Source organism: Lissotriton vulgaris, chromosome 7, assembly GCF_964263255.1.
Source record: "Lissotriton vulgaris chromosome 7, aLisVul1.2, whole genome shotgun sequence".
In the NCBI taxonomy this organism is placed as follows: domain Eukaryota; kingdom Metazoa; phylum Chordata; class Amphibia; order Caudata; family Salamandridae; genus Lissotriton; species Lissotriton vulgaris.
In genome coordinates, this window is record NC_141695.1 from 472,198,174 (window position 1) to 472,222,713 (window position 24,540).

The window sequence follows — 24,540 nt, forward strand, 5'->3', positions numbered from 1 at the left end:
GCCATGACCATTCCTTTTTAAGGAATAAAACCCTTAGAACTCTAACACCACGGACTCTGTCTTTTTTCACCCGATCTGAGTTATTATTGATTAAGTACCTACCTGCATAGAAATTAAGAGAGTAAATTAATTATTTACATCACGGGTACTCTTTGATTAAGCGATAGATCACAGGGAAGGGGCCTGAACACATCTCAGGAAGCAGATGCGAGTTTTAAGGGAATCCTTAAGAGTGAGGGCTGGATTCACAGGATTATCCTTTTCATGCACATATCACTGTGGCTGTTATCCAGCTGTGAATTCTAGTCGCTTTCTTGGTCTGTGTTGTGGAACTATCAGCCTCTGAGTCTCTCCTGAGGTGACACACAGCTTTTCAAGAGGAAAGAAGAGTGTACACTTCACAAGAACTAGAGTCCCAACATATAACTTCCAAGACTCAGACCCTAAATCACATTTAGTGTCTGGAAATGGACTAAAACAAGGGAAGCACCCGATACAACATGTGAATAATGCTTGTACCGAGCAGTGGCTGAAAGCGGCTGTACAAAAACAATCTATAACTAAAAGGGGTAAAACCAAACCCTATACATTTGTTGATAACATGAGCCTTCACAAATATAAGTGCTGTCTCAAGCCAAACCTTTGCAAATATAAATGCTGTCTCTAGCAAGACCTACAGGCACTGGCAAAGCCAACCAGTCTGACTTTAATTGGGGTAATGAATGCAAAAAAAGCATGTATACTGTTCTAATGGTGGTGACAAGAATAGAGGTGGACTGTAAAGCAGTTCTTCCTTAAGCTGTGGCTAACCCTAGAATGTTGCAGAAACCAGACAAAGTGTAAGCCTGACCCCCTCTAGGTTGTTGGTGAGCTAAAACGTATACACAGTAATGTTCAGTAAAAGTGTGGGGGTAGAGCAAGTAGCTGCTTTACAGATGTCAGCTATAGAAATGTTACCCAAGAAAAGCATATAAGCTCTTTTTTTAAGGATTGAGTGGGGTCTGGGAAATACAGGTGAAGAAAGATGTTTTGACTTTGGCATTACTGGTCTATACGTGGTACACAAAAGAATAATGAGAAAGGGAACTTGCTCAATACCGCAAGGGCAGTGAGGAACGCTCACTAGGGAGTACACCCTCCCGGGTATTAACACTTGACCACAACAAGTACTCCTCTAGTACATAAATCGTGTTCACGACTTTGTTTAGATGGAACCTGATCCAAAAGTTATGGGAAGTCCCTATGTGAAGATAAGGATAGTGGCCCACTAGGAGGTAGGGAATGAAGCACGTCCTTTTGTTTTATTTACCGTCACACACCCTAGTGGTGTCATGCTTCATCATCGGGTCACCCTGATGCCTAAAAGTCAGGGCGGGCTCAACCATATTTCAGGGACCTCTTAGAGATATTATTGGCCAGGGGGAATAAAGATTAAAAATCCACAAACAGATCCCGGTTTCCCTTTATTCTTGGATCTGTCAGGGATATTAAAATGAGAAATGAAAGGGTTGGTTAGGTTATTATGGTACTAAGACCCTAGTGCCAACATGTTTCAGTCCGCTAGTGCACCTAAAGGGTGCTGGACTTTCTGGAGGGCGTGGAGAAATTCCTCCCTGGAAAAGACAATAGTGAAGGAATTTCCCTACACTATTTTTAATAAGGGCAGATAGCTGCTCCTTTTCTTATCAGAGTATTATTATTTCTGGTACTCCATCTGTGGAAACACAAAAACAATGAAACCAGACATAGTGTGCCATTTTTTATATTAAGAACTGCTACTTCCCATTGTGAGATGTGCTGCTCACTGCCCCTGTGTAACATTAACAAGAAGGTGACACAACACATCATACAGCATACCTATTCGGTGTGAGTGAAAAATTTACCAGCACATCGTCTAGAAAGATATGAATATGGAGAACATATAGGGCAGATACTTGCCTATCAGACTGCAGAGGCGAAGGCTAAAACCAGGATAAGCGCTATAAGGGGCATCCATCTAAACAAAAGTCGTGAACATGATTTAGGTACTAGAGGAGTACTTGTTGTCGTCTATATACATTTGACCAACCAGCATGCTATACCTGATTTGGACAGAGCGCGGCCTTTCAGTGGTTTGGAGAAAGAAACAAACAGCTGTTGTGTCTTTCGGAAGACCTTAATCCTGTCATTGTAATACATAACGACCCTTTTGACATCTAATGTATGGAGAGCTTGTTCTGCTACTGACTGGGTGTGGGAAGAACACTGACAGGTCTATAGTTTATTAAGGTGGAAACTAGAGACCAACGTCGGACGGAACTAGGGGGTTTGTCCTGAGGACTACTCGATTGTGGTGAACTTGGAAAATGGTTCTTCCAGGGGGAACAGCTTGACACTCCCTGACACACCTGAGGGAAGTAATAGCTACTAGTAAACATACCTTCTTTGAAAGGGCTGTTAGGTGCATGACTGGAGTGGCTTGAAAAGATGGCCCATACGCTTTGTTAGAACAATGTTACGGTTCCACACTGGGGTCCATGGCACCCTTGGTGGGATAACCCGTTTGAGTTACCGCTTCAATAACGGGACCCCTGAAAACACTTTGTTTTGAAGGTAAACTGTGACTGCTGCCAAATGAAGCCTAATGGAAGTGAATACAAGGTCTGACTAGCAAGTGGAGCAGATAACAGAAAACATCCTGAACTGCTGCTGAAGAGGGACAATATGTCTAGGACGACAGTAGCATACAAACCTTTTTTCATTTAGCTGTGTAGCAGGCTCTGGTGCTGGGCCTGCTGTACTCTTAAAGGACAATCATGCATTCTGAAGGTAGGTTGAGATACCCAAACTCGAGGACTTCAGGAGCCAAAATTCAAGATTGAGCTATTTGGTGTTGTTATGTCTGAGTGTGCCTTGATTCTGTATGAGAAGACCCAGCCAATTGGGCAGTAGAGGCAGTTCTAAGGGAGTGGTGAACCAATGCTGCCTGGCCCAGATTGAGGCTACTAAGAAGTAAGGGATGTCTGATGAGTCTACGAACCACGAATGGAAGAAGTGGGAGAGGTGGACCCGGTAATCCATACTGCATTGCCCATGGACTGTGGGTGTGGGAACCTGGAGACAAAGGGCCTGGTTCACAAAGGTAAACGTACACTTAGCATAGCGCTTGTTGCTTTGAACTGTGTAAACAGAATTACTTGCTGTGTGCTCTGTGTACCGCTTTACTTGCAGAATTGCTCAGATTACCAGCGCGACTTTCAGGATCTTTGAAAGCGCTTTTGCTTTGAACTGTGTAAACAGAATTACTTGCTGTGTGCTCTGTGTACCGCTTTACTTGCAGAATTGCTCTGATTGCCAGCGCGACCTTCCTGATCCTTAAGTGTATCCCCCCAAGCGCCCTCCATTTTGTTGTTGTTGTTCTCTTTCTTAGCCCGCCCCGCCTCCCAGCTGAGACGCCCTCCCACAAACTACATTAGCGCTCCGTTACCTGGAAGCGCTGTGACTCACTCGACGCTTCTCAGCTGAGTGGTCGCTCCCTTTGGCTCCGGTATCGGTATCGTAGCATAGCGCTTGTTGCTTTGAACTGTGTAAACAGAATTACTTGCTATGTGCTCTGTGTACCGCTTTACTTGCAGAATTGCTCTGATTGCCAGCGCGACCTTCCTGATCCTTAAGTGTATCCCCCCAAGCGCCCTCCATTTTGTTGTTGTTGTTCTCTTTCTTAGCCCGCCCCGCCTCCCAGCTGAGACGCCCTCGCCCCTCCCCCCCCCACCATCCATATATGACAGTTGCTCCCGCGTGCAGCGTTCACGCGCAGCGATCGCGCCGAAGGTGCGCCAAAGGTAAGCCCGTCTACGCCCGTCCGCGCCTGGACCGCGCCCAGCGCCAGACCCCCTGCCCCTCGCGCTGCCCAGCCCTCCCGCATTACCTACGATGCCGCCACCCTCCTAGCCCTTAACCCCGGTCGCGCTCCCAACTGCGTCCAAGCCGCTCCTGGTCGCACCCATGGACCTTTCTCCTGCTACTCCTGCAAATTCATCGGCACCGACAACATCTCCGCTACAACCTCACCACAGATACCCGACCCCAACCACCTACATTGCATCCTTCTCAACACCCGATCAGTCCACAGGCACGCCATCGACCTATGGAACCTACTAGACACCATTTCTCCGGACATCGCCTTCCTTACGGAAACATGGATGAACGCTTCCTCCGCACCAGACATCACCATTGCCATCCCTGAAGACTATAAGATCACACGCAAGGACCGCACCAGCCACACAGGAGGAGGAATCGCTATCGTTCACAAGAAATCTATCCGCATCTCAACCAGCTCTGACGCCAACCTCGCCAACTCCGAACACCTTCACTTCCAGATCCACATTGACCCCAAGACCACACTCAGAGGCACCCTCCTCTACAGACCACCAGGACCCCGCGCAAAATTCAGTGAAGACATCACGGACTTCATCACTCCTCACGCGCTCCCCTCCAAAGACTACATCCTTCTGGGAGACCTCAACTTTCACCTCGATAAGATCAACGACCGCAACACCGCCACCCTCGTGGACAACCTCACCAACCTCGGACTTAAACAACTGGTCACTTCCCCCACTCACATCGCAGGCCACACACTCGACCCCATCTTCACCTCCAGCAACCATGTCTCCTTCAGCCACACTACGGACCTCATCTGGACTGACCACAGATGCGTTCACTTCACCTACAACAAACCAAAACCCAGCATCCACCTCCAACCTACCTTGAAAAGGAACTGGAACAAAATCACCACGGACCAAATCTCCGCATCGCTCCTTCAACACACCCCAGCCCCCTCCTCCAACGCTAACGAAGCCGCCGCTAACCTCACCCTATGGTTATCCAACACCGCTGACACCTTAGCACCTCTGAAAAAACGTCAAAACAAACCTGGCAGCAAGAAGGCCTCATGGTTCAACGATGATCTCAAGAAGTCCAAGAAACTCTGCCGCTCCCTTGAAAAGGCCTGGAAAAAAGACCCAACCACCAGCACCAAGGACGCCTTCAAAAACGCCACCCGCACTCACCACCAACTAATCCGAAAAGCCAAGAAAGCAGCATTCAAGGATCGACTCGACAACAACGCTCACAACAGCAAGGAACTTTTCAACATCGTCAAGGAATTTTCCAATCCCTCGGCCAACTCCAATGACATCACCCCATCTCAAACCCTCTGCGACTCCCTAGCCTCTTTTTTCCACAACAAGATTGCAGACATCCACAACAGCTTCGACAACCAACCCGGAAACCAACACACCCTGCCGTCTGCTGTCCATCCTCCCCCCATGAATACCCTTAACGACTGGAAGCCAATTTCCACCGAGGACACCATCCGCCTGATGAACTCCATCCACTCAGGATCCCCCACAGACCCATGTCCTCACCACATCTTCAACAAAGCAGACTCCGTCATAGCACCGCACCTCCGAGACGTCATCAACTGCTCCTTCAACTCCGCTACCTTCCCTGAAGACTGGAAACACGCTGAACTCACCGCCCTTCTGAAAAAACCAACAGCGGACCCCACCGAACTCAAAAATTACCGCCCCATCTCGCTTCTTCCATTCCCGGCCAAAGTCATCGAGAAAGCCGTCAACTACCAGCTCGCCGCCTTCCTCGAAGCCAACAAATCCCTCGACCCCTCACAATCTGGTTTCCGAGCAAAACATAGTACTGAGACCGCCCTCATCGCAGCAACAGATGACATACGAACTCTACTGGACAATGGAGACACAGCCGCCCTCATCCTCCTCGACCTCTCTGCAGCATTCGATACAGTCTGCCACAGCACCCTTCTACAACGCCTCAATAACATCGGAATCCAAGGAAAAGCACTGGAATGGATCACCTCGTTCCTCACCGGAAGAACCCAGAGAGTCCGCCTTCCTCCATTCAAGTCCGAGGCCTCTGAAGTCATCTGCGGCGTACCTCAAGGATCCTCACTCAGTCCCACCCTCTTCAACGTATACATGAGCCCCCTCGCGGCCATCGCACGCCAACACAACCTCAACATCATCTCTTACGCGGACGACACTCAACTGATCCTTTCTCTCACCAATGACCCCGGCACCGCCAAAACTAACCTGCACGAAGGAATGAAAGAAGTCGCCGAATGGATGAAACAAAGCTGCCTGAAACTGAACTCAGACAAAACAGAAGTCCTCATCCTAGGCACATCCCCCTCTGCTTGGGACGATTCCTGGTGGCCGGAAGCCCTCGGAAAAGCACCCATCCCGACAGACCACGCACGGAACCTTGGCGTCATCCTGGATTCTTCACTCTCAATGAACAGACAAGTCAGCGCCGTATCCTCTTCCTGCTTCAACATTCTTCGCATGCTCAGAAAAACATTTCGCTGGATCCCCTCCGAAACAAGGAAAACAGTCACCCACGCTCTGGTCACGAGCCGACTGGACTACGGAAACACCCTCTACGCAGGTACCACCGCTAAACTCCAGAAGAAACTCCAACGAATCCAAAACACCTCAGCCAGGCTCATATTAGACATCCCACGCAACGAACACATCTCTGGTCACCTTAAAGACCTCCACTGGCTACCCGTCAATAAGAGGATCACTTTCCGACTGCTCACCCACGCACACAAATCACTCTACGACATCGGACCAGATTGCCTCAACTCTCGACTGTCCTTCTACACCCCCTCCCGCCAACTACGTTCTTCCAACCAAGCCCTCGCCACTGTACCTCGCATCAACAAGACCACCATGGGAGGCAGATCCTTTTCATACCTGGCTGCTAAAACATGGAACTCACTCCCCGCTGACCTCCGCCTCACCCAGAACCACCTAGCGTTCAGAAAGCAGCTTAAAACGTGGATATTTGACAAATAATCCTCCTCCTCTTCCTAAGCGCCTTGAAACCCTCTGGGTATGTAGTGCGCTATACAAATTTTATGACTTGACTATGACTTGACTACTTTTCGGTTTTCACAAAGACAAACTTAGACCAAAAGTCTAACTTTACTGCTTTTTGGTATTCACAAAGGCAAACGTAGACCAAAAGTCTAACATTACTACTTTTTGGTATTCACAAAGGTAAACTTAGACCAAAAGTCTAACTTAACTACTTTTCAGTATCCACAAAGGCAAATTCAGAGTAAAAGTCTATCTTTACTACTTTTCGGTATTCACAAAGGCAAACTTAGACCAAAAGTCCAACTTACTACTTTTCGTAATTCACAAAGGTAAACATAGACCAAACCTCTAAATTTACTACTTTCGGTATTCACAAAGGTAAAGTTTTATCAAACGTCTAACTTTACCACTTTTTGGTATTCACAAAGGAGAACTTAGACCAAAAGTTAACTTTACTGATACTAACTTACCTTTATGAATTCTGAAAAGTAAAAAGTGATATTTTTGGTCTAAGTTTACCTTTGTGAATATGAAAAGTAGCAAGAGGGTGGATTCAGGCTTCTTCGAAAGTCACTTTCCTCTTTGGACGAATCAGGTCCTTTGCCTGAAGAGCAGGCTTAGCTGCAATTTGTCCTGTCTGTGGATGAATATTTATTCTCTGTTGCCTAGCATCGAGCTAATACTGAAAGTGCTGAAAGATTCGCTGATTTTGATCCCTAGAAGCACAGACGAAAAATCTTCAAAATATTACTAGACCTGCAGGTGTAGTGACTCGAATTATCTACTCGAGCTAATATCAATACACTCAAAGCACAACTCATTATCACTTCCTACTCAGGAAGAGGCGTGCATCTTCTTTTCACTTGCTCCAAAAAGATTACAAAAAACACAACACGTATATCTGCCATGGGGTAGCTTCATTTTCCACCGTAAATCAGGGTAGTGAACGAACTGAGCCTTACCGGGCATGGGTGTAACAGGGACAACCATAGAATGCCATGCATCAAAGTGGTGGTATTGGTGATGGTGGTATTTTAGTGGTGGTGGTAGTGATGGTGGTATTGGTATTGGTGGTATTAGTGGTGGTGGTATTAGTGGTGGTGGTATTGGTGGTGGTGGTACTGGTATTGGTGGTGGTACTGGGATTGGTGGTGGTACTGAGATTGGTGGTGGTATTGGTGGTGGTGGTATTGGTGGTGGTGGTACTGGTTGTGGTGGTAAGGGTGGTATTAGTGGTGGCGGTATTGATTGCTTTGGCGGTGGTGGTTGTATGGATTGTTTTGGTGGTGGTTTTGGTGGTGGTATTGGTGTTGGAGGTATTGGTGGTGGTGGTGGTGGTAGCGGTGTTGGTGATGTTGGTGGTGGTGGTATTGGTGGTGGAGGTGGTATTGGTGGAGGTGGTGTTGTTGATAAAACAGGCTTTTGAAAACAACCCGTCAGGAGGATTTAGTACAGATGACATGTAACACAGATGTGCCGTTGTCAGCTTCAGCCCATTAGCACAGGATTATGTGCTACCTGGAATTCACACGACTTAATTTGCTAATCATTTCTAAATCCATTTTACTTGGGGGCCAGGGGGTGTTAAAACAGACAAGATAATGCCGGGTTACAGTGATTGAAAGCAGGCACCTGTGTTAAGGGGCAGCCGTGCTGCTTAAAAAACACAAGTGGGTTCAGATGAAGCAGCACATGTCCGACCTGCAGTAAGAGAAGCTTGATTAAGTAAATAGTGCTTAAAGACTAAATAACAGGTCCAGTGTAGCAACTGAAGTAAAAGGGCCAGTCCCCATGGAAGGTACAAATGAAGACAAGGCCGTACTAACAAGGGACTAACAAGCCTATTAACGAATCCGGAGGCAGCATTTATAAAAGACAATGACACAAGCCAATGAAAAATTTGGGAGGAGAATGGGCGCGGCTTTTCTCCCATACTTCACTACAGTGCCAGTGCGCTGCCGCTAGGCTCGACCTAAAAATGGGACATTCAGATTACAGCAACATAGTAAGGATGGGACAATACAGAGCAAACTATACAATAAAACCGCAGCTGCAAACTCTATTTTAACAAGCATTGAAAATGCAAAAGGTCTCGCCTTTGATTAAGTTAAAGCCATTTTCTTTGCCAATGGTATTGTATAGCAAAGCAAATGACTTTAACCTAATGAAAGGCTAGACCTATAGCATTTTTAATGCTTGTTCTTTTAGCAATTAATTGAAAACTGTGAACCTCGTAACACACACTAGGGCGTGTTCCTTGTTGTGCTTTTTCGAGACAGAATTATATAACATTTTGAGGGTGCACAATTTTGAATTTTGCAGGCAAGCCTTCGAAGTTGCACTTGCAGCCTCCCCCGATTCCTGGAGCGGGTTTTACCCCATTAATAAACTCAGCAACAGTACTTCTACCGGAACGATCCAAGCAAAGTCTAACCAAAGGAATGTGGGTGAACAGGTTTTCAAGCCCTCAGTGCTTGTCGCGGATAAGGCGGCGTACCACGTGGTAAGCGCAAGGTCTTTGTTTACAATGTCATATTTGTACAGAACTGTATTGGATAGTATGTAACACAAAAAGGGGAGGAACGGATAGGTACAAAGCTTAGCTGTACCTACGTTGTAGAGTGCGCTTTACATGTAACAAGAAATACAAGCAAGAAGGGAAAATGGAGAGTTATGAGTTTTCCTCATCGAAAATCCTTTCAAGGCAGAACAAATGACTGGTTCAAAACACTTGTGGTTCAAGCCCTGTAAGTCAGCATTGAATGGCGGAGCACACCCGTTCGCCAATTTAAATAAATTAATAAACGTAGGGTGGCCGCTAAAGTCAGAGGACCTCGCTTTAAATTAAATAAACAAGCGGCGTGGCTAACTTTGCCTTTCGCCTCAGGAAGCCGATTACAAATTGAAGAGCGCAACTTTGGTAAGTTTGGTTTGGGATGAGGGAAGGGAAGGGAGGAGTGGGCCAGTAAACAAGCTACCAGCACACCCTCCAACATCACGCCAAACCAAGATGGAATCGGCCTGTCCAGATGGGCCATTCTAAAAGTGGGTAAGGTGGTAACCCCAAAGGCCGTTTTCCAATCAAGCGACAGTGTTTAACATAAACTATGATGCGCGCCAAATAAAAACAAGGGCGTGGCTTTAAGTCACTTTAGAATCTGTATTATTTCCTAAAGGCCCTTGCATGGCCCTTGCATGGCGAGCCCAGCGCATGCGCGCTGTTAACGCCAGGCGAGACCTAAAAACAGAGAGTTGTCACCCGTAGAGTACAATCAGTAATAATACTAAAGTGGAACGCCACCGCATTAGGCGCAATTGCAGGGACGATGAGCTCTACCAATCTAACATTGCAAACTACCCACAAATGAGATTCCACTGAGCTAAATACCTAGAACAGTTACTCTGCAAATCTGAATTTGTAGACAAGAGAACATTTAAAAACACTTTTCTGGACAGACACACTGGGTTCTTAACCTGTCACAATTGTGGATTCTGAAGACTTGGACGCTAGAAAATGGAAATGTTTTCACCAACACCTGGAACTACTTTCTAAAATAGAGAGTAGATAATCTCTAACAGCAGCTATATCAATTACGTAATTGAATGTCCATGCAATAAAATGTGTGTATGCAGTACCATCAGACCTTTACGTACCAGAATAAAAGAACGTTATCAGAACATAAACATACCAGAAATTGGTCCACCATTACTAGAACATTTCCAGAAGTACCATTCGATCAAACAAAATATCATTTTCTTTGGACTGGAACATATCAAACAACATTCTTGAGGTGGTAACAGAGGACTCATTATGAGGAGGCTAGAAAGTGAACTAATACTCAGGTTGAAGTATACACAAAAGTCGCATTTCAGTCCATAGTTATTTTTCACACCATGCCACCCTCGTTTGGATTCAGCCATATGCAAATCAGTCTTAACACTGCTCCAGTGCGAAGAGTCCGCCCAAACTGCCAGGTCATGTCCTCCCTGAACCGGAACTCAATCAACCCAATTCCTGTCGAAATATCATTAAAGTGTTAGTAGACCTGCAGGTCTAGTGACTTGAATAATCCACTTGACTTAACTGTAATACGCTTGACCCATAAACTGGTCCAAACTGTGCAATCCTAGGCAAATATGTTATTTGGAGTCACCTTTTTCTTCATTATTAAAACAAGAGCACCTTCAAATATGTGAGTTAAGCATGTCTGCTGTACAAAAACTCTTATGTTTGATTTAACAATCTAAACTTTTGCACCATGTATAAACAATACATATCTAGCCCAAATAAAAGGTACTCACTTGCCTCTTGGATCAACAATAACATTGTCATCATAGTGGCGGAAGGGATGTTGCTAACTTTATGTTTAAAAACTCTCACTTTTAATAGATATATTGCTAAAGCATTCTGTAGTAGTCCACTGTCATTTCCAGACTGCATATTTCTATTGAAATGGCCATAAACTTTCCCACTGACGTTCAGTTTTACAGATAAAACTATATAACGTACAAGGGAAATTGGATTTCAGCAAATATTGATCATTTGCACATCAAGTAAAGTGTTCCGATTTGTTTTGATCCCATTAAAATATTTTTTTCATCACACATCAGAATTTTAAAAAGTGCTTTCTCAATTACTGAAATAAATTTAGAAATATTTGTTAAGTTCATTTACAAGGTATTTAAATGTTTTTTAAAAACATAATTGACATCCTATAGCTTTTCATTGCACATAGCATGTATGTCAGACAGTTTGCTGAACTTTTCTTTCTCCGACTGCTAAATTGGATGTTTTTGTAGCTACGATCTCTAGGATAAAATAAGGAACAATCTGTAAGAAGACATAAGTTGACATCTGATCTCTGCCTTTGACGCACAGCAACTATAACAAGATTTAAAGCCTTTATTGTTGTTTTACATTCTTAGTTATTAGAACACATGTCTTAGTCAGCTGGAGTCTCTCGCCAGACTAGGCCAGTAGTCCCTAAAAATAGCTTGCCCTGATAACATCTGACTCACTCGCCATTGCAAGGGGGGAAGAGTACATTTCTCAAGCCTGGCATGGTGTGCAAAATAATGCATGCATGGCAACATTTTTTACCTGGTAAGAGGGAGATTTTGAAAAATAAATCGGTTAAATTGACTTTCCCCCTTGACTTAGATTGAGGAGGAGGGGATTTTAGGTGGAAGACACCAAAAATAAAGCCATTTTGGGCTTAAAACATCGGAAGTCTCCTACCTGAATCGGGTCTGTTGGAATGTATGAGAATGATGGACTGGGATGCGGCTCCAAGTAATTACTAGTAGCTGAGCTCAATTCAAGCATTCTATCTATCACCTTTTCGTATACTTTGGTTTGCCGCCCTAAGTGAGATGGGAATATCCACACCTGGGTCCCATGCACACTGCATCACTGGAACCAAGTTATACCTGGCTGATGAGCCCCAACAAGGGCGAAACCGGTCCTGGGTTTTAGGAAAAAAATGTTGTCTATCATTACCATGAGGTTCTTGATACATGTTTCCAGACTGGAGTACCTGGTACCTCATTTAAGGCTGTGATTTTCTAGGTGTTAACGTGCGGCTGATACTCCTGTGTGGTAGCTCGCGGAGATCGATTAGGAGCCCTGTCTGTGGCGAAAAACGTCTGGAGCACAGTGCGGTTTACCTGGAGCCCCGGTGAACCGCTTGAAGTGGAGGAGAGGTACGGGGAAGCTGCGGTCCTGTAGCCTGTAGCGAACGCTGCACACCAACCCCTGTTCCAGCCCGAGGGGTGCCGCCTATGGCTGGAGTGAGAACTCCGGTTCGCAGTCTGGTGCCCAACCCCAGACGCCCCGGTGAGTGTAGCTGGTCAGAGCGTGGGGCCGCATTCACCTCCCAGTGCCTGCTCGAGTGACCCTCTTGTCCCGTTTACTCCGACCAGGCGAGTGATGAGAGCGTGTTTCATCGGAACTGGACGAGGCCTGGAAAGGCCATTTTGTGACTGTTCACAGACTCACTTAGAGCTACACTCGTAACTACAGAGCAGAAGTGAGGCAGAGGGGAGGCAACCACCATAAGAACAGTTTAAGCGGCCTGCTAACTTTATCATTGCTGCATATGGTGCCCGAGCCTCAGTGCTTACGTTAACTACCCCACCACCGCCATATTCAATTGATCTTGTGCCACAGCGCCACAGCGCTTCCTGAGCAATTATTCTTACCTAAAGCAGTATGACCACTTCTTGGGGCTTGTCCTTCCAGGCTGAGCTGTGGAGTTGAGCTGCGATCTGGAACTACACCTGACATTGAGCAACATATAATTTTGGAAGCCTTTCCAAGCGGCACAGAGACTTGAGGTGCCGCTCATACACACTGCAGTTGGGAGCAACTGAGTAACTAACTGGGAAACAACAGTGGCTGCAACCCGATCAACCCCTGGGGGTTATACATACTGTTGTTGCTCGCGTGGGTCGCTGCAGGTCCCTAGTGCGCACTGAGAGTCTGGCGAGATATAAACACACACTTTGTTATTGGCTGGGCTCTCATCAGTGAGGCTGCAAGGACTAGGGGGCACTGCGTCAGGAGCCGCGTTACAATTGCCACCCGGCACATAAAGGTCGCTCCCGCCTACCGCAGCGCAGGAGTCACCTGGGTTTTGCAGTCTTCACTGGACAACTATCACCAGTATCCCCACATGCAGGGTTATACTTTAGGACATAACTGTCTTTTAATTTGTATTTATTCAGTTGTGCTATCGTAATGTTCCCAATTTAGTTTATGGGGAGGCGAAAGATAGAGACGGTGTTCAGCAGGAGGCTCAGCAAGGGTAAAGGCAAATGTTAGTTCAAATGCCACTTTTACAACCATGGATTCCTTTCTGCTGAGGGCGGCAGCTGTAATCGATAAGGAGAATGATTTAGTGTACTGACGACTCTCTAGGTCGCCCTCTAACAGTCTGTATCCAGCTTTAGTTGACCCTACTGTTGGTCCTACACTACCTTTGGTTGAGGCCATCACTGAGAGTCTGAGTTTATCTACCAGTTTAGGGTTGCATCATGGCTCTCACGCGCACGCTGGATCACTTTCTGAGCAAAAAGCCTCCCCCCCCCCCCCCGCCAGCCCGGCACAGGCCTTTTTCTCCCGTTATTGTAATAGAAAACAGGGGAGAGTAGGGTTTCCCATTTTATGTCAGGGAAGGATGGCAACCTTATACATAAACACACAGATATACATGCTGAAACTTGTAGTGAGACCCTCCAACTCCCTGCTATGCGGGTCCTTTAGCCTGGTGGGGGCACAGAAAGGAAACTCCAATGCACGGGGGAAAGTCAAGAAACTCAAACCCACCCCAGCTCTTAGAGCAGCTACTAAGCCCACGGCAGCTGAGCCGATAGCTATGAATATAGACTCATCAGTAACGGAAGTCTTCAAAGCTATAATGACCAGTTTACTTGACATTAATTTGGGTCCTATTCTTGAGAGACTAACCGTGATCGAGAAATGTCTAGTAGGGAGCAAACGGTCTGACAAACTCATGAATCCAAGAGTGCTTAATGATAATCCGGGACCCAGTAATGGAACTGATCCAGGTCCATTTCCAAAGATCATCAACAGAGAACAACTTCGCTCCCAGGGTTTAACGTCACATGCAGCCTGGGGGGAGGTAGATGGCCCTAGGGAAAGCCAGGCATCCAGCAGGACAGCAGGCCCACAGGGGCAGCTAGTGGAAGAACCACACTGCCTACCATTCATCCATCTCCCACCGGAATCTACGCCCTATGTAGTGATCCTGGGGAATGTGCCACCGCTCCCCCAGGGTACAAATAAGGATTTTAGCCAGCTTAAAAACAAGGTACTCCATTGGCTTTCAAATAAGACTACAGTGGGTTTAAGGGCGGAACGAAACATCATCATGGTGCGTCGCGTTGGCTGGATAGGCAGCTCGAGGAAACCTGGAGGGGGTGATTGTGTTATTGTGAACTTCGACAGGCCACCCCTGGCAGAAAGTATTCTGTCCTGGGTCTCTTGTGTTGGCCCTTTGAATCATGGGTCCGCAATACAGGCACTACCCTTAGGTTTTTTCTATAGAGCTGTTACACAAAGGTACATCGCAGGGACTCCCGTCACGGATATTCCTCAGAATAGGTGGATACAAACGCCTTTTGTGGCAAAAGATAAATGGTATCCATAAGTAGCACGTAGCCTAAATCAGTTTACTGAGTTAAACTTTGACCCCACCCCCCAGCATTGTTTAATAGATCCTCTACACTGTCAAGATTGGAAAAGTGTGATTGACTGCATATTTCTCCAGACCCTGTAGCTGAGATAAAGACCCAACAGAAGGCTCTCCCTCCACCAGCTCAGTGTGAGGCGGCTCCCCGCAATTTTGACAATAATGTTCTGTCATGGAATATCGCAGACTTGGCAGATAAGATTCAGGATCCCATATGGCAGCAGTTCATCAGGCAACTTTCTGTAATTTGTCTCCAGAAGACATGGTTGGTGAACTGCGACTTATTATAGAAGGATTCAACGTATTTTTTGTTCCAGCCGTCCTGTTGGCCTGAGGCAGAGCCAAGGGTAGTCTGGCTATATACATATCTCTGGCAGTGGACTGCCGGATACGGATTCTCTCATCTCCAAGTCTGGGCTTTCAAGCCAAGCCATTGTCTTGAAGATGGAAACACAAGAATGGGCCTGATTAACTTCTATATTGCCAAGTCAAGCACATAGGGGGTATGTAATATCACCCAGTTGGGCTTATATTTAAGGCAGTCTTGCTGCTTTATATCACGTACCTTTTTTACGTGACACCCTGTCCATGAGCCCCTCAGTGTAAATTACTTTATTTGTTAATTAATAAAAATCATTACAATCAGGAATAAAACGCAATAAGTTAAACACATTCTGTTTGCCCATAGAATACATATACAGCTTTATACTGGAAAGTTTAGCAACAATAATAGAGAGCAGCAATGAATAAAGTGCATTTGTGCAAATGGCTAGAGAACAATTTCCTAAAACTATTAATAAAATGTTAATACATTTTCTTCTTAACTCTTAAATTGGTTTAACTAATCACTTTAACAATTTACAACATTGTGTAACTTCAATTTGAAGTAGTATACCGAACTTTTGTAGGCACATTATCGTTTTTATATTAAAATCTTTGACAACATGTTACTGTATTAACAACCATTATCAGTTTTGGGTAATAGTTTTTTGGCAATATTAATAAAGTTTACAAATTGAGAGATCAGGCGGGTGTAGTCCCAGTGAGACAGATAATAATGGCGAGTCAACATGTTCTCACCCCTAGTTCATTCAAAATGGATCTCAACAGAGTCTTCCGCTCTTCTAACAGTTGGGGGCATGTAGTTACAATATGTATTAATGTTTCGTCATGGAAGCCACATAACCTACAAATTTTAGTCAACCAGTTTTTTTTCCATTTAGGTATTCCGTCCTTTGTCGGATATCTCCCAAACTGCAATAACATAAATGTATTCCTTAAAAATGGTTTTGAGTGGGTCATCAGGTATGATTGAGGTTCTTATTTAATGAATGAGTTGATAACTGACCAGGAGTGATTCTTTTTTCTGAGCTCATCCTTATATAGAAGACTCAATGGTAAAGTGACTGAACGATTTATTGTTTGTTTAAAAACTACTTTGCTCCTAACTTCTTCTTCAAAGGTGGGCACTTAAAATGATGTAAACTCTCACTTAAAAAGGATCTCCAACTCCTAGCATGCTCATACCTCGTTATCTCCTGCCAGCACTGGTTTGTAAGTGTACCTTGTTCTGAGCAAAACAGAGAATAAACATTTTTAAAAAGGCAGATTGCCAAACCAAAGATTATCTTCTCAGACCAATTCTAATCTGACATTAGCATGTTCTTTATACTTAGGGATCCCGAAGACTGATTTGAAGACTTTTATTTGTAGGTCATCACGAATTTTCACATCTTTACCACGAAAAATCATTGAGCCATAAGCCAAAGATGGTATCAGCTTTGCTTTCATGACCTTTAATAGATGTTCATGGTTTGTACATGACAGGGGCAATATGTGTTTGCAAGTTAATTACAAACATATGGTCTCAAAGGTCGCTCCCGTAGGGGAATCGCCAAACGTGCATGCGTTGCCATTGAAAGTAATGCAACCGTGCACTTTTTTGGGATCGAAACTGAATCGATGGCTAAAGGTCTTTTTCCTATGCAACGCATGCGCACAGCATAGGCGAGACCTGAAAATAATTTTCAGGTGTGTGGCTCACCTATATATTTTGGCCCATCACATATACTCCTACCTAGGAGATTTAGATCCCTAGGATCATTACCCCTACCCTTATTCCAAATTACACGCAGATATGTTTTGCCCTCCTCTCCATCTACAGCCTTCTTGTTTTCTATTTATTGTGGGCATTTTCAAGCTGCTTAGTTTTGTAAGCGGGCTGAAAAATTGAAGGGATCCTTAAAGGATCAGTGGGCATGGTCCTCCAGGGTTCTAGTTCGTACTCTTCCAGGTGCACATGCTCCTCCTGCTAGTGATAGCCATAGTTCTCCTGGTGACCCTCATTCTAATGCTCTTCCTTGTACTGCCCCCACCCCAACACCCTCCTGACCTGGTCCTGGTGGTGGCTATCCTGGTCCCCTCTTTTCCCGCTGGTCCTCAGCCTCCCTTCACCTTGTTCTTTGTTGGTCCTGGTCTTGCTGGTGGTCTTGATGCTCCTGTTTTCGTCCTCATCCAGGCCCCTTACTCCTGGCCCTGGTCCTCTCCCCACTGGCTTTCCAGCCCTCTTCTACATCCTCGTGGTTCTCCTACTTATCACCTGGTCCTTGAACCTTGTTAACCTTATTTTGCTATTAATCAGCCTCTTCCTCCCTCTCCAGCCCTATCACTCCTCCACTACTGCAACCTGAATTCAGCATGATATAACCTCAAGAAGGGGTACACCTAGACTTCTTAAGCTGTCCGATAGAATGGTCCTCTTTCAGACCTACGTGGGGGTAGCACTCTCAACTCTGAGAAATGTCCTCCGGGTTCCACAAGTGTCCTTATAAAAGGTTTCTTTCACAGTTTGTAGAAAATAAATAGTACGCTTCAAACGTAGGTGAAGTTCTAGTTTTAATCATATGTTTTTACTTCTCGTTGTATTCACAAGAATATATTCCATGATATCATCATGATTCCATAAATGCACTCAAACCATCCCAATGCATTTCGGCATTTAAATCATGCCTTCTTCTGGGGATATGTTCTGTTAACAAAGAAAAAAGAGTAATTGTACTCTAAGTATTGATAAGGTGAAAAAGGGTGTTAAAAAATGCTGAACGGTAAAGTGAGGCGATTGTGGGGATTAATCTCAAAGCAATGGAAAGTGACACGAGGTGATTTGTAGAAACAACGCTAACGAATGCCTGTATGGTTAACCGAAATGAGAAAGGTGCTGTGTTCTAATGAAATAGTCTTTTAACAAACAAGATAAACGTGCGTGTTAGTAACTCGCTGGGGAAAGGGTGCGGTGTGCGGCGATAAACCGCGGTTAAAAAATTAAAATAAAAAGACTTATGGAGAAACGCGTGCAAGTACGAGTGAACTGTTAAAAGGAGTGCGGGCGATGGAAAAAGTTAATTTAAAGTAATGCGCGGCTTACCGTGAACGTGCAGGGAAAGTTCTTGGTCGCGGGTGAATCTTGTTCTGACCGGGTTAGGGCGTGACTGGAACCCGGAAGTATATGAGGTGAAAAGGTTACAAGGAGGCGTTACGGTACATTAGTTAAAGGTGCAGTGTGTGGATAACGTGAGGAAAATAAACAAATACGAGACCACAGTGGTAACTGGAAAATAAAGAGGGTCAGTGAATGAAGATGCCTGAAAGAGTGGTTATGGTGGTGTATCCAAAATGATATTAGAAGAGATACATGTATCGTAGTAACAATAAACATATCTAGGGTAAAATGTTAGCGTGAGTGAGCAAATGTCAAACATGTATGAATGGATCTCCATCTCATCTGTAATATGAACAGAAGTAATAATCAATGTTGGAAAATATAATATGCAAATGCTAAATAAAGATAATCAAAATATATATAGATAAACACAATATATATGTGATAAAATAATAATCTCCTCAATACTAGTACAATAAAACTGGTGGTATTTAGGCTGACCACTATACGTATTTAGGGAGCTGCAAGCTGAGAATCCAGCATATCAAAGGTAACATAGATATTCCACTCGGTCGTGAGTGAGCAAATGTCAAACATGTATGAATAGATCTCCATCTCATCTGTAATATGAACAGAAGTAATAATCAATGTTGGAAAATATAATATGCAAATGCTAAATAAAGATAATCAAAATATATATAGATAAACACAATATATATGTGATAAAATAATACTCTCCTCAATACTAGTACAATAAAACTGGTGGTATTTAGGCTGACCACTATACGTATTTAGGGAGCTGCAAGCTGAGAATCCAGCATATCAAAGGTAACATAGATATTCCACTCGGTCGTTGAGACCCTGTGGTTTCATGCTGCACAATGTAAAAATCCAGTAATTCTCTCTTCTGAGAAGTTCAATATGGTTGTCTCTGCCTTCTTGTTTGTTGATTGTTTCCAAAGCACAGTATCGTAGTTGGCTGATGCCGTGTCCTGCTTACAGAAAATGCTGTGCAACAGTGAATTTGATTTGTTTGGTTCTAATGTTAGACTTATGTTCATTAAGTCGTACTTTCAATTTCCTCTCAGTCTGTCCAACATAAATTTTGCTGCACGGGCACTTCAACATATAGATTGCATTGGTGGTATCGCATGTCGCTGTTGCTCTAACCTTGATTTTGTTGCCCTTCATGGGGTGATTGATGGTATTCCCTTGAATAACACTGTTGCAGTGATTACAATTTCTACATGGGGTTGTTCCTTTAAACTCGGTGGTGGTATGATTGGGCGTTTTTAGGAGTTCTCCTATGTTTTTGGCTCAGGTGTAAGCGAAGATGGGATGGTTGTCGAAGATTTTATTGAAGTCGGGTTCTATCCTGAGGATCTCCCAATGTTTTCTGATGATCTGCTTGAATCTGTTGCTAGCTGTAGAGTATTTAGAGACAACTGTAATTGAATCTCTGTTGGGTATTGTTGCGTTAGACAGTAATTCATTTCTGGATTTGGTTTCACATCGTTGCTTTGCCTGGTCGAGGACATGGTATGGGTACCATCGAGTTTTGAATCTCTGTAAGGTGGTTTGAACCTCTTTCTCAAAGTGATCAGTATCAGAAGTAATCCTTTTGGCCCTGATCAGTTGACTGTATGGTAAGTGGTTTTTCAAAGGCTGTGGGTGAAAGCTAGAGTAGTGTAGTGTGTTATTCCTGTCGGTTTTATTTCGGAATAAATTGGTTTTGAATCCTGTGGTGGTATTGGTGACTTTGACGTCAAGAAAAGTTATGGATTCAGTTTGAATTTTGTGAGTGAATTGGATGCGCTGATCAATGGTGTTGAGTTGAGACAATTGTTGTTGCAGAATGTTTAGTGGGCCCTGCCATATTAAAAAGATTTCGTCTATAAATCTTATAAACATTTTCAAGTGATCGGTCCATTCAGTTTTGTTGAGGATGTGGTCTTCTTCAAATCTATGCATGAAAATGTTTGCATAGGCTGGTGCTGCCGAATTGCCCATAGACGTTCCAGTCATTTGTTGGTACCAATTGTCTTTCCATGTGAAGTAACTGAAGAACAGTGTGAATTGTAGAAGTTCCATTAGAAAAAGTTTTAAGTCATTGTCCAGTTCCGTTCTCAACAAGCAATATTCAATGGCCTCTATGCCCATGGAGTGGGGTATAGATGTATATAGAGATGATACATCCACTGTGCACAGTAGTAGCTGGCTGTGGTCTTCTATTTGCACTTGGTTAAGTTTGTTGAGAAAGTCTGTAGTGTCTCTAATGAATGTTGGCAGAGAGATAACAATGGGCTGTAGATATTTATCTAGAAATTTTCCCACAGGATCGTGAATGCTGCCACATGTAGACACTATTGGCCTGCAAGGAGGTGTTTGAAGGTTCTTGTGTATTTTAGGGACCAAAAAGAATTTGGGACTTTTAGGATGTTTGGTGGTGAGGTACTTGATGGTTTTGTCAGAGATTACATCGTTTTCAAGAGCTGTGTTCAATATTTTATCAAGTCTTTCCTTGTATTGAATGGTGGAATTATTTTGTAACTCCAAGTATGTGTTGGTGTCCGAGAGGTGAAGGGATGCTTGTTCATCGTAGTAGGATGTGTTGAGGATTACGATGGCTCCGCTCTTATCTGCCTTAACGCAGGTTATCTTGTTGTTATTGGAGATGGATTTGAGAGTGTTGATCTCCTTGATGGTGAAGTTCTTATTTTTGAGTTGACGATTGCTGTTGAGTTTGGATAAATCATTTCTGACTAGAGTCTCGTACGTGTCAAGAGTCTTATGTGAGACTGGTGCTAGGAAGTTGCTTTTGGGACGTAAGCCCCTGAGTTGATCTGGCTGGGGGTCAGTAGGTGTTTGTATGACGTTTTGAAAAAAAAAGTGCTTTAAGCGGAGTTTCCTCATGAGTTTATAGAATTAAATTTCCAACTCGAGTCTATTGGTTTGAGCCGTGGGGATAAACGAGGTACCTTTTTGTAAAATTTTTATTTGGATTTTACTGAAATGAAAATCAGAAATGTTAATGGCCAAGTTGTCCATTACTTCGCTTTCGGTTTGTCCCTCTTGCTCGTTACCGTTCTCGTTTGTGGAGGTTCTTTGTTTTTTTCTTTTTGCCCTCCTGGGTCTTTGCGTTGATCCTGGCCTGACTCTAAAAAAGGCTCGGCAGATGTTGAGGGAATTTCAGAATTTGTTGGGATGTCTTGAACATTGGATGCTGGTTTCTGTGTGGGAAACCTGGGTCTTCTGCCTTGTAAATTGGTTGTATCGTCTTCTGAGGATGAGGTTTCAGTGTTGGCGGTGTAAGGTTTATTCTGTCGCCGTTTGGCGTAAATGTCTGCCCAAGTGTATACCTCTCCCATTTTATAATCTATGGTGTCCCTCCTTAGTTTTCGTATTTTGCGCTCGCTGACCTCAGCAGTGTGTTTGGCTAGTTGTGCGTTAATGTCTTCCATGATTTTATTGAGTTCCTCTGTGGTGTAGCTGTTTTCCAATTTTGTCTTAACTTGGGAAATCTCAGTCGATAATTCTTCCAGGATGGTTGATAGTTCCTCAATTATCAGTAGTATAGGATCAAGGCTACACTTTTTCAGGATGGCGTACCATCTGTCTTTAAACTTCTGGACGTTTTTGCATAAAGACGGTTTTAATGGTATCCTTAAGCCCCTCGGAATTCTCTGTGACTTGTGGTACTTGACCATGGTGCTCGCATGCAGGCGCTGGTTAATTATTTTCTTTGATAGGTATAACAGTTGTCTAATGTTTTGCTCCTTAGTACGATTCGTGGTTAGCTCGGTAGTTTCTTCGTTGATGAGTGCATAGATTCTATTGGCTTCCTCATTAGAATACGCGAAGGTTTCTGCTCTTGTTTCCGTGAGGTTGAATATTTCATCCATTTTGTGTGCGTGCTGTCCAGTGGGTGCAGACAAGTAAATTATGAGGGTTTTTACTGGGCGCACAGCTGTTTGGTTAAGTTTTGTTATTTGTAAGGAACTCCAGAGAATCGCCTTCAGACTGGAGGCGTGGTAAATACGTGGGGGTAGCACTCTCAACTCTGAGAAATGTCCTCCGGGTTCCACAAGTGTCCTTATAAAAGGTTTCTTTCACAGTTTGTAGAAAATAAATAGAACCCTTCAAACGTAGGTGAAGTTCTAGTTTTTAATCATATGTTTATACTTCTCGTTGTATTCACAAGAATATATTCCATAATATCATCATGATTCCATAAATGCACTCAAACCATCCCAATGCATTTCGGCATTTGAATCATGCCTTCTTCTGGGGATATGTTCTGTTAACAAAGAAAAAAGAGTAATTGTACTCTAAGTATTGATAAGGTGAAAAAGGGTGTTTAAAAAATGCTGAACGGTAAAGTGAGGCGATTGTGGGGATTAATCTCAAAGCAATGGAAAGTGACACGAGGTGATTTGTAGAAACAACGCTAACGAATGCCTGTATGGTTAACCGAAATGAGAAAGGTGCTGTGTTCTAATGAAATAGTCTTTTAACAAACAAGATAAACGTGCGTGTTAGTAACTCGCTGGGGAAAGGGTGCGGTGAGCGGCGATAAACCGCGGTTAAAAAATTAAAATAAAAAGACTTATGGAGAATCGCGTGCATAACGCTTTGGTGCAAGTACGAGTGAACTGTTAAAAGGAGTGCGGGCGAAGGAAAAAGTTAATTTAAAGTAATGCGGGGCTTACCGTGAACGTGCAGGGAAAGTTCTTGGTCGCGGGTGAATCTTGTTCTGACCGGGTTAGGGCGTGACTGGAACCCGGAAGTATATGAGGTGAAAAAGTTACAAGGAGGCGTTACGGTACATTAGTTAAAGGTGCAGTGTGTGGATAACGTGAGGAAAATAAACAAATACGAGACCACAGTGGTAACTGGAAAATAAAGAGGGTCAGTGAATGAAGATGCCTGAAAGAGTGGTTATGGTGGTGTATCCAAAATGATATTAGAACAGATACATGTATCGTAGTAACAATAAACATATCTAGGGTAAAATGTTAGCGTGAGTGAGCAAATGTCAAACATGTATGAATGGATCTCCATCTCATCTGTAATATGAACAGAAGTAATAATCAATGTTGGAAAATATAATATGCAAATGCTAAATAAAGATAATCAAAATATATATAGATAAAGACAATATATATGTGATAAAATAATATTCTCCTCAATACTAGTACAATAAAACTGGTGGTATTTAGGCTGACCACTATACGTATTTAGGGAGCTGCAAGCTGAGAATCCAGCATATCAAAGGTAACATAGATATTCCACTCGGTCGTTGAGACCCTGTGATTTCATGCTGCACAATGTAAAAATCCAGTAATTCTCTCTTCTGAGAAGTTCAATATGGTTGTCTCTGCCTTCTTGTTTGTTGATTGTTTCCAAAGCACAGTATCGTAGTTGGCTGATGCCGTGTCCTGCTTCCAGAAAATGCTGTGCAACAGTGAATTTGATTTGTTTGGTTCTAATGTTAGACTTATGTTCATTAAGTCGTACTTTCAATTTCCTCTCAGTCTGTCCAACATAAATTTTGCCGCACGGGCACTTCAACATATAGATTGCATTGGTGGTATCGCATGTCGCTGTTGCTCTAACCTTGATTTTGTTGCCCTTCATGGGGTGATTGATGGTATTCCCTTGAATAACACTGTTGCAGTGATTACAATTTCTACATGGGATTGTTCCTTTAAACTCAGTGGTGGTATGATTGGGCGTTTTTAGGAGTTCTCCTATGTTTTTGGCTCTGGTGTAAGCGAAGATGGGATGGTTGTCGAAGATTTTATTGCAGTCGGGTTCTATCCTGAGGATCTCCCAATGTTTTTTGATGATCTGCTTGAATCTGTTGCTAGCTGTAGAGTATTTAGAGACAACGGTAATTGAATCTCTGTTGGGTATTGTTGCGTTAGACAGCAATTCATTTCTGGATTTGGTTTCACATCGTTGCTTGGCCTGGTCGAGGACATGGTCTGGG

General features: G+C 43.8%; 1 protein-coding gene across 2 annotated transcripts in view; it reads right to left on the reverse strand.

Annotated features, from left to right (window-relative positions):
• Window positions 1–24,540, reverse strand: part of LOC147701895 (uncharacterized) — a 278,593-nt gene that overhangs the window by 248,146 nt on the left and 5,907 nt on the right. The window lies entirely within an intron of this gene.